This window comes from Mustela erminea, chromosome 2 (genome assembly GCF_009829155.1).
Source record: "Mustela erminea isolate mMusErm1 chromosome 2, mMusErm1.Pri, whole genome shotgun sequence".
Taxonomy (NCBI): domain Eukaryota; kingdom Metazoa; phylum Chordata; class Mammalia; order Carnivora; family Mustelidae; genus Mustela; species Mustela erminea.
The window spans coordinates 91,760,504-91,771,396 of NC_045615.1; the positions used below are offsets into that span (position 1 = coordinate 91,760,504).

General features: G+C 36.9%; 1 long non-coding RNA gene across 2 annotated transcripts in view; it reads right to left on the reverse strand.

Annotated features, from left to right (window-relative positions):
• LOC116584725 overlaps nt 1–10,634 on the reverse strand; it is a 34,501-nt gene extending 23,867 nt beyond the window's left edge. For both annotated transcript variants that reach the window (XR_004283304.1, XR_004283303.1), the window contains exon 1: nt 10,407–10,634. This is a non-coding gene — a long non-coding RNA (uncharacterized LOC116584725). The remainder of the gene's footprint in view (nt 1–10,406) is intronic.
• Nucleotides 10,635–10,893: the final 259 nt, after the last annotated feature.

Consider the following 10,893-nt stretch of genomic DNA (forward strand, 5'->3'; position numbering starts at 1 on the left):
CCTGGGTGGCTCAGTTGATTAAGCAGCTGCCTTCGGCTCAGGTCATGATCCCAGCGTCCTGGGATTGAGTCCCACATTGGGCTCCTTGCTCAGCAGGGAGCCTGCTTCTCCCTCTGCCTCTGCCTGTCATTCTGTCTGCCTGTGCTTGCTTTCTCCCCCCCTCTCTCTCTCTGATAAATAAATAAAATCTTTAAAAAAAAAAAAAAAGTCTTTCTGGGGTGCGTCGGTGACTCAGTCAGTTAAGCGTTGGACTCTGGATTTTTTCTCAGTTCATGATCTCAGGATTGTGAGGAGTCCCATGTTGGCTTGAGAGGCTCTTTCTCCATCTGCCTCTCCCCACCACACTCTCTTTCAAATGAGTAAATCTTAAAAAAAAAATCTTCCTGACTCACAGGGGTACTCATTTCACCCAGTTTGAGGATTCTTATTGTGGAGATATTTTGTATCATTTGTTTATACTTAAAGGCTTTTGAGTAGTTTACATAACTTATCTAGTTATTTTAGGGGAAGTTTTGAAGACCACATCTTACCATCAGGTATTCTTTTTCAAGTAAAGTTGACTAACTATATTCTCAATGACCCTAACAATGTCATCAATGTTTAGTACAACATGAAAGATATTTATAGTTATTTCATGACACACTGAATAGATACCAGCGGCAGAACCCTCTTCCCCAGCACACATAGGCATTACTTTCATTGTGTTTTTTCATTTTGAATATTTTCATAGTTAATATGATATATCAAAAACATTCAGATCTGTTTACAGACTGATAAAACAAGTAATAATCTACCATCACTCCAAATTTGATAAATGAGTAATTTTATTTCATATGATGAGAGGTAAGCATAATTAAAATGGTGTTTTGCATATTATTATACTTGCCCAGCAGTAGAATTTCAACTGCACAGCAAACAGCTTTTATACTTTTCTTTAAAAATTCCAAAGAACACATTTCCATTAGAGTGTATAAAACATAATAGGTCTTTCTGAGGAAGCCAATTAGTTTGACTCACAATGAGAATAAAATACTCTAGATCAACAGATCTACTCTGGATAGGACTCCAACATTGTTTCTAAAGTCCAGATAAATCTTTAAGAGGGGTTGCTAAAAATGGAATCAGGGACGCCTGGGTGGCTCAGTTGGTTGGACGACTGCCTTCGGCTCAGGTCATGATCCCGGAGTCCCGGGATCGAGTCCCACATAGGTCTCCCAGCTCCACAGGGAGTCTGCTTCTCTCTCTGACCTTCTCGCTCATGTTCTCTCTCACTGTCTCTCTCTCAAATAAATAAATAAAATCTTTAAAAAAAAAAAAATAAAAAAAAAAAATAAAAATAAAAAAAAATAAAATAAAATAAAATAAAAATGGAATCAAATGATAATGGAGAAAATAAGAGGCAAAAAAATCCATTAAAAAAACGTAAGCAACTGAGTCCCAAGTATGTGATGTTATATCTAGGAGCACAGATTTTAACTAGGGTGAGGCTTTCCATGCCATAGAGGAGAGAATAAAAGCAATGTCTGCGAGTTCTTTATAATGAAGAGGAGTTTTAAAGAAAGTCTTTCTGGCTTGTGTTTTAACAAGGAAATTTTATAGGAATCCAAGAAATAGAGGTTGAAATAATTCCCCCAAAGAGGTTTCAGGTGTACTGAATCTTATTTCACTGTTGCTGACTGGTTTCAGTGTGCCTTCGAATAATTCATTTCTAGATCTTTGGGGGTGGTGGTGGTGGTTGTTGTTTTCAGGAAGCAGAATTAGTAAAGAAGCCTGTCCTATTTCATTGTTGACTCACTTTATTCCTTCTTCCTTCCCACCTTACAAGTTTGTTTCTAATTGAAATGCATAGAAACATTTGCCCACTCAGGAAAAGAAACAGAGAAAAATAGCTTATAGTTAATCTTATTTCCTTTTGGATCCTTAAAATCAAAATTAAATCCTTTGAAGTCTGAATAAAGAAAAAAGAATAGGTCACATTTTTCAAGCAATATACATTGTAGACATATTTATGGCATGAAATAGATTATTATTCCTAAAATAAATGCTTTTTATAATAGCACAGCTTGTTCTAGATCCTGAATGAATTGGTGAAAGAGCAATGTATTCTGTGCAGAAAGCTAATAAAACCATATTGGGCATGTTATACTATTAAGGAAACTCATATACCTCTTCATTATTTATAATACAAAAAATTAAAAAATGGAAAAAATATATTAAAACTCATTGCCAAGTGGAGGAGGCTTGGAATTTTCAATGTTGTTTGCAATTTAATGGGACTGTTCCTAACATTACATAGCTTTCTTTTGTTAACTGGTTTCCTCATTCCAAGCTAAATCATCTCACTCCCAAAGGAGTCTCTTTCTTAACATGCTTACATCTACCAATGACACCAACAGCTTTCCAGTGACTGGGTCTCAACTCTTAGCATCATATTTAACACCTTTTCCCTTTTTGCCACCCACATGCAATGAGATAATAAGTTCTACATATTCTACCTTGATGATTCCCTTACAGATAACCTTTCTTTTCCATTGTCACTACCATTAGTCCAGTTCACACTTTCTAAATTTTCAACAAACTATGTTAATTTTCTAACAAACTACGGTCTCCAAGCAAAATCCAGCCTGCTACCTGTTTTGTAAACAAAATTTTATTGAAACACAGCCCTGGTCACTCATTTTATATTGCTTATGACTGCTTTCACTCTTTATCAATGAACAGTTGTGACAGAGACCATATGGCCTGCCAAACTGAATATGCTCTGTCTGGCTCTTTGTAGAAATGTTTGCCATCCCTTGACCTAGAATATTGTATGCATTCTAACAAGCCTCCTTTTCTTCAGACTCTCCAAAAGTTAATCCTGAGGGTTGAGTCTTTTTAAAACAACAACATTCATGAAAGTCTTATGCTCACATCCCTCAAAGCTTCATCTGTACGCTGACAAAACATATAATTTTTAGTTTGCTATTAGAAGCATGTGCACCATATACACTGGTGTAGCCTTCGTCTCCTCCAGTTATTTACCCATGCCGGGCCTTCCCAATTCTACCGAAATAAACATCTTTCTTCTGTAGAAATACTGTATGATGTTACAAGCCCATCTAAAATAATTACTCCAGGGGCGCCTGGGTGGCTCAGTGGATTAGAGCCTCTGCCTTCAGCTCGGGTCATGATCTCAGGGTCCTGGGATCGAGCCCCGCATTGGGCTCTCTGCTCAGTGGAGAGCCTGCTTCCTCCTCTCTCTCTGCCTGTTTCTCTGCCTACTTGTGATCTCTGTCAAATAAATAAATAAAATCTTTAAAAAAAATAAAATAAAATAAAATAATTACTCCAGGAATCTTCCCCCAATTCATCCAGCCATATGGGAGCTTGCAGACATTCCTCAGAGAATTGTCCTTAATCTTTTCACTTTAGTCATTTGACTTCTACTTTAATTAAGTTACAAGCTTATTGAGGAATGAAACTTTGTTCCACTTTGTTTTTATCTGCTCTTGGTCTCGATTTTGTGCTTACATTTGTTTATTTAACACACATCTGTTTTGCAATTACTATATTCCAAGCACAATGCCAGTAAAGGAGGATTCAGAGAAAGGGAGGGTAGTCTTCTGTCCTCAGCAAATGCACTCTTTCAGTATTAGAATTAAAAAAATAAAGACTGAAGTGTGAAAAGTTTAAGGTAAGGAGATGCCCAAGAGGAAGACAAGACTTCTAGTTAAGTTTGAATAAAAGATAGAGGAGCGTCAGTGAGGTTAGCAACTGAGCTGTCTTAAATAGAAGACAGCCAAGTGTAAAATGGTAGAGGAGCATTTTGGGGAAAGAGAAATATATTGTGAAACAGCATAGGGGAAGTTCAGAGAAGTGTGAAAAGTTTCACAAATCTGTTGAGCATGTGCTGAGTGAAGTGTTGTACAGTTAAAGCTATAAAGACAGAAAGGAAAGAAGTCCTAAAAGTAGAGCTCTGAATGCCTTATTGGAGAGTTTAGACTCCACACTGTAGGCAATGATTCAAACACAAGTTCTAAAAGACACAGATATTGAAGGATGTTGGTATTTCTTTTTGTTTTGTTTTGTTTTTTGTTTTTTGTTTTGTTAACATATAATGAATTATTTGCTTCAGGGGTACAGGTTTGTGAGGAGAAAAGAGGAGATTTCAGTCAGTCAACTAACCTTGGGAAATACCCAATTAAAAGTAATTGAAGTCTTTTCTTCTTGAATTGGATTTGCACTGCTGACCAAATGGGGCATAGATTGTGGAGGACTTCCCAAATTTATAATAACTATGAAATATTTTTGCCTGAAAACATTGACTGATACATTATAGGAAATTTAGGAAACACTGCTCCGTGTCACAGAACAAAATTTCATCATTTCCCCCTTCATTTCACAATGAAATGTGTTCACAGTGACGAAACAGAGATAGGAAAATGATGGCGATACTGTTGCAGCAAGTTACATAAAAACAAGAAGGTCCTATATTAAGGTAGTACCAAAAAAAAAAAAAAAAAAAGGAAGGAAAGAAGGAGAAAGAAAGAAAAAGAGAGAGGAAGGAAGGAAAGAATGAAGGAAGAATTCAAAAGATACTTAAAAATTGATAGAAATAAGATTTGTTAACTAGATGTGAGGATATTTCAAGAAACATACTGATTTCATCACCACTTTGCCCCAAATCCCAAAATAGCTCACCATCTCTCATGGCATCTTGAAGTTCTGTATGGATATTCGTGCTGTGCTCCTTTATTCTTCCACACCTCGTCTGTCATCACCACACTTCCCCAGACTCTTTTTCTTCCTCCAATTCTGGCCTTTTTCACACAGTTCTCTCTGTTGTGCTTGTTTCAGTCTGACAGCCTTTACCCTGGCAGCTCCTTATCTGGATCTCTTTCTTTTCCATCTCATAAGTCAGTTAACTCAATACTTTTATTTCAGTTCTAGGCTCAAGTGTTTCTTCTGAAAATCTTTTCCTGATCCTCCTGATTAGGTTGAGTGTTTCATTATATGCTGTTTTGGAACAAAGTTTCTCTCATTCAAAGCTTTTAACATAGCTGAATTTTCATGGAACTTGTGTGTGTGTGTGTGTGTGTGTGTGTGTGTGTGTGTATGAATATTTGCTTAAAATCTGTCTCATCACCTAAAGCAAAATCTCCAGGAAAGCAGGGAATAGTAAGTTGCTAGTGCATTTAAAAGTTCTGTGATACTGGGATGCCTGGGTGGCTCAGTTGGTTAAGCAGCTGCCTGCGGCTCAGGTCATGATCCCAGTGTCCTGGGATGGAGTCCCACATCGGGCTCCTTGCTCAGCGGGAAGCCTGCTTCTCCCTCTGCCTCTGCCTGCCATTCTGTCTGCCTGTGCTCGCTCTCTCCCCCCTTCTCTCTCTGATGGATGAATAAAATCTTTAAAAAAAAAAAAAAGTTCTGTGATACTAACTTAATATAATAATAAGTTGATAAACAGGAGAGAGAGAAATGAAAGCTATCTCTAAGATTTCTGACTTGGCAATGAGCATACAGTTATATTTATTGAGTAGAAAACACAAAAATGAGGAGAAAAAGTTGGAGTTAGTAATAGGCATTTTGAATCCCTCATTGTAGTTAATGATATAATCCAAGAATGCTTTATCTAATGAAACAGGAAGTCTAAGAATGGCCCCCTGAAAGATAACTGTGTAATGGAAATCAGTGTAAGAGAGGTCTATGGTTTTTGATGGTGCGAACAGTGGTGGGAATTAAAACAGGAAGGACTATTTAGCACACAGATAAACAAGTTTCAAATGAGGAGGAAACATCACTGATGAACCCTGGAATGCTCTAAGTCTAGCCAAGTTTACTTGTGAGTTACACATTTCAAGGAGATTCCAGATGGAGATAAACAAGGTTGTATCCATGGGTAGTACATACCACTTGGATATAATTAATACTCTAGAACTTTTCTTATAAGGAAGAGGAAAAAAAAGCAGATAATCTATGAATCACTGTGCTTTGGTAAGTATGAGGATGGAAGCCATACAGATTTGGAAGATAGCTAGGATATAATATTTTTTTTTTTTTTTACATTTTACTTGTATGAACTTGACTATATTTCCTCCCGTTCCTCCCATATATATTAGAAGTAATAATACCTACTTTCCAGAGTTATCTGTATTAAACAAAATATGAATGAAGATAGTTATTTAACTCTTGTATCTATATAAGGTATTTGCATGGAAACCAAACCTACTTTAATACTTTGAAGATTAAAACAGGTGAAATGCTAGACTAACTTTACCTTAACAGCAATATCCTAAAATATATGGTTGGGATTATTGTAGAGCATGAAATCATCTATAATACCTGGTTTGCTAAAATGTAACTTGGAGGTCGCTGGGGATGATGGAAGGTTTTGGAGAGGGCTTTAGGCCTTTGGAATGCCGCAGGGAGTTGCCTTCCCCAAGCTTTCTTATCCCAAACAGCAGCCATGTGAGATGTATACATTGTCCTCTAGGCCCTCCTTAGCAGAACTCCCAGAATAACCAGATTAGCATATCTATCTTTCCTGTAAACAGATCCTCCTAGTTCCAATGAGGCCCCTTGTCACATCATTTGCTTAAGAAACAGTGGTAAAGATTTATGATTATCCTAAAGGACCATAAAGGCAGAAGCAAAGAAGAGCAAAGAGTCTTCCTCTCTGAGTGTGAACCACCTAGTCTTCTCCTCTCAGGAGAAGCTAAGTCTGGAGCAATCTTTCATCCATCAGGTACAGGGATTGCTGGCCATTCCCAGCAAGGGGGGACTTTCTTAAGGCAGAGTGGTCACACAGGCTTCAGCAGTCCAAAGGCCTATGTCCTTCTTCGAAACCTTCCCACGTCCCCAGTGGCCTCTATGTGACATTTTAGCAAGCCAGGTATTATGGATGATTTCATGCTCTATCTTAACCCCAACAATATAGTCAATGTACTTCTTAACAGAAAATGCAATAGAAGTACATTTCCAAAAAAATACTATAGCCTAGGCAAAAATCTATGTAAAAAAGCCCACAAAATTCAGAAAATCCATTTTATAAACTCTTTATCTACAACAGTATAAACAAGTATTGTAATCAGAATTCAAGTTCACATTAAATTCTAGAAATTTAATTCCTTATCGACATTCTAAAATAGAGTGAATAATTATCATCTAACCCTATTTAAATCAGTCAATATCATTTGAAAAAAGCACTGCAGTATATAAGAAAATAAGACTCAAGCTTAAGGACGTCTGAAAATACCACTCAGAATTACAATATTTCTACAGTAAAGTATTTCATCCACCTCAGAATAATCCATAACACAAGCTGTGTCTAATGAATAAATAATTTCTAGAAAGTTTTAAAAGTTCTAATACCATAATCATTTAAAAATATACATTAAAGTGGTTAAGGTCAGGTATAAAGATCTGTCCAAAACTTGAAATTGTTTTCTTCACACTGTGTTTCTATCATAATACTTGAAGTGATTAATATTTTCTTTGAAAATTAAATGTTAAATTGTCTAGAAAAATAACAGATGCAGAAAATATTAAAATTGTCTTAAATTTCAGTTCCCAGGTTACAGAAAAGTCTGAGTAATTTTTAAATACATTTTTTGTTCTGTTTCAAAGTCCTATATTATATCTATTAATAAAAATATAAATCTGACAGAACAGAACAACTGTAATGGGTGGAAAATACGAATATGTCTTATTTTTAATAAAAATTTATCATTTTTAAACAAACATCTTTAATCACCATAAAATCTATAGAGAAAAATAAGAAAAATATACTCTTTAATAACAAAAAAGTCTATAAATGAGAATTTACTTTTTAAAAACACTAAACTTGGGGCGCCTGGGTGGCTCAGTGGGTTAAAGCCTCTGCCTTCGGCTCGGGTCATGATCCCAGGGTTATGGGATTGAGCCCTGCATCGGGTTCTTTGCTCAGTGGGGAGCCTGCTTCCTTCTCTCTCTCTCTGCCTGCCTCTCTGCCTACTTGTGATCTCTGTCTGTTAAATAAATAGATAAAATCTTAAAAACAAAAAACAATAAACACTAAACCTGGGATGTTTTCTCATGAAGTAACAGAGTGGCAGTTTCTCTATGTAACCTGATTAATAGTGTTAGCCAAAATGGATGATTCAAGACTTTACCCTATTGTCACAGATTTATTGTTCAAACTAACTATTCATTTCAAACTTTCCATTGGATGATATACAAAAATAATGAAAGTACTTTAAGAGATTTTTTTAAGAGTTTTTTTTTTTCCATTTTATTTTATTTTATTTCTTTTCAGTGCCCCAAAATTCATTGTTCATGCACCATACCAACTGCTCCATGCAATATGTGCCTCCATAAAACCCACCACCAGGCTCACCTATCCCCCCCAAACCGATGTATATAATATAATATATTCACTTTATATTTTTACTAATAAACTAAGATATATCATAAATGAAGGAAATATACTAAGAAGATCTAAAAGTTAAGGAAAGGCAAGAATTGAATTATAAAAATTAAACACAATCACGTTGATTTAAGAACATGATGCTAAAACGATGTAAATTTCATTGTTCTGGAGAATCATACATAATTCACTTTTGGAAAATTTACCTTGTGGGAGAATAACAGGAAGAGATAGGAAATATTCATGTTTAGAATTAAAGTGTTTTTGGATGAACATTACCAAAGTAATGATGGCTGGCCAATTTTTAAGTATGACACACTTTTCATCCACACAGCAACAAAAAAGGAAGAGAAAAGTACATAAATGTAGTATTTTAATACTCCGTTCAGCTTTGAAAGAAATGTAATTTTAGTGTATCATATAGTAAGTAACTGCTGAAAGACTCACAGCAACAGAATCTGACTTGTAAATTCCCAGCCAGTATTTTCAATACTGGCAATAACTTAAAGGTCATTAGCGAAAAGTAAGATGCGGTTGTCATCTCTAAACAAGACACAAGATAAACAATCTGGAGACCTTCCACATGACAGATAATATCTATATGTGAGTCCTAAACCCAACAAATAGTTTACTCAGGATCCTAAAGAGACTTATGTCGCCATCAGACAAATTATTGTTGTAGTGAAAAACATTAAGAACACATTCTCTCCAAAATAAAGTTTCCATTTAGGCACAGTCAGCAGGGCTTAATTAGAAGGCATGAATAATTGAATGTGCTGCTGCTCTCTCTGAGCAACAAACTTAAGAGTTATGTAGAAGCACATTCCTGTTAGACAAAAGGGCACACTGCACTGAATCATTCTTGACTGTTTCCCCCTCTCTGACGGCAACCTTTTCAGTGATAATTCAAATGAATACCCTCTGAGCAAATACTATAAATATAGGTCTTCATTTAAAATGGAAAAACAAACAAACAAAGCAAAACAAAAAAATTTCTGCAATCTCTACATAAAGCCAAGTTTCTGGAAAAAAATAACAGAAACACAGAAGGAGAGAAGAAAAAGGTATGAATTAAAAATACCTCAGAATATTGAAGTCTTCATAGAATTAGTCATGCTGGCAACAATGTTAGACACCAAGCTCACAAATGTTCTTGACAGGAGCACAGTTGAATTTATGCACCTATGTTTCACTTTCTTTCAGCCCCTCTTTAACTGTATGATAATAAACCAAATGCCTAATGCTTGCCTGTGATCCCTGGTGGCTACTTCAGGTCCCATTATGCCTAGGAGCTCTTTAAGGAGGCACAGAAGAGTTAGCTGAGGTGATTAAGAATGTATCTGTTAGGCAGTTAGGCATAAGCCAGGAGGGCTAAAGCAGGGGCTGCCCACACCCTCGGTGCCACCCCAGGGGGTTATTACCAGCCACACATTCAGATCCACCTCTAAGGGCTAACAGAACAGGAGAGACCCTAGCCACAGAGCTGTCCCAAAAGCCATCAGGGGACTTCTAATAAGTGAGCATGTGCACAAAAGGTGCCCTTAGGTTACCTTAAAGTCACAACAAAACCATTGAAAACTCATAAATATGCAAGACATAAATACAATTATAACAAACATGCATCGAAGGTAGGCGCATGCGCAGAAGCCAAAATGTGCTAGAACCACCAGCTGTCCATCAAAAATGTCAATCAAAGCCAAATTTACACATACACAAAGCAGACTTGACTTAAAAGGATGCAGCAAGAGCTTCTCTGTACCATTGCCCCTCTGGCTTCAGCAGAAGTGTACTATGCTTACCTACTCAATAAACTCGATCTCCCCGTTCTGGTCTTTGGTCTCCAGTTCTTCGGTGCATCTGAGACAAGAACCGGGCAACCCGATAACATACCTACCAGTAAGCAGTATATAATGAACTAAAAAAATGTTAAGACACAAACACGCAACAAAACTCAAATACCTAAGCAGTAACAAAACCAAAGGAACAAACAAAAAAGACATAACTCACAGGGTTTAATTACCTGGATCATCCCACCGAGCACTTATTTCCCTGGAGCTGCGTCCAGCACTGCGATTTCTGTTTTACTTTTGTTTTTACTCACTTTTCCTATTCGGAGCCGTGTGTCATCTTCTTGGATCCCCTGTTTATTCTGTAGGACTAACCAAAGGAGCCTCATCTCTTTCTGTGTTTATTAGTTTGTTTACTGTAACAAGGATTTGCCACCCACTCCTTGAAAGCTACAGCTATCGCTCTGGCTCTTGTTGACCTGGCACGGCCCTGCCTGCCCTCTCTATAAGCTTCTATCGTATTCGTCTCTGCCTCTCTCAAATTCCTTCTCTTTTCATATTCTGTGCCATGCCTGCGGAACCCCCTGGACCTGCAGAAGCAGACATCAGCGCACATGGTTAAAAAGGTGAGGTCACAGGGCAGTTTTTTCACATTGGTAATGCTCTGACTGGGCCCACCACAGTGACCCCGCTACAGGCTGACCACTTCTACTTTTGCTT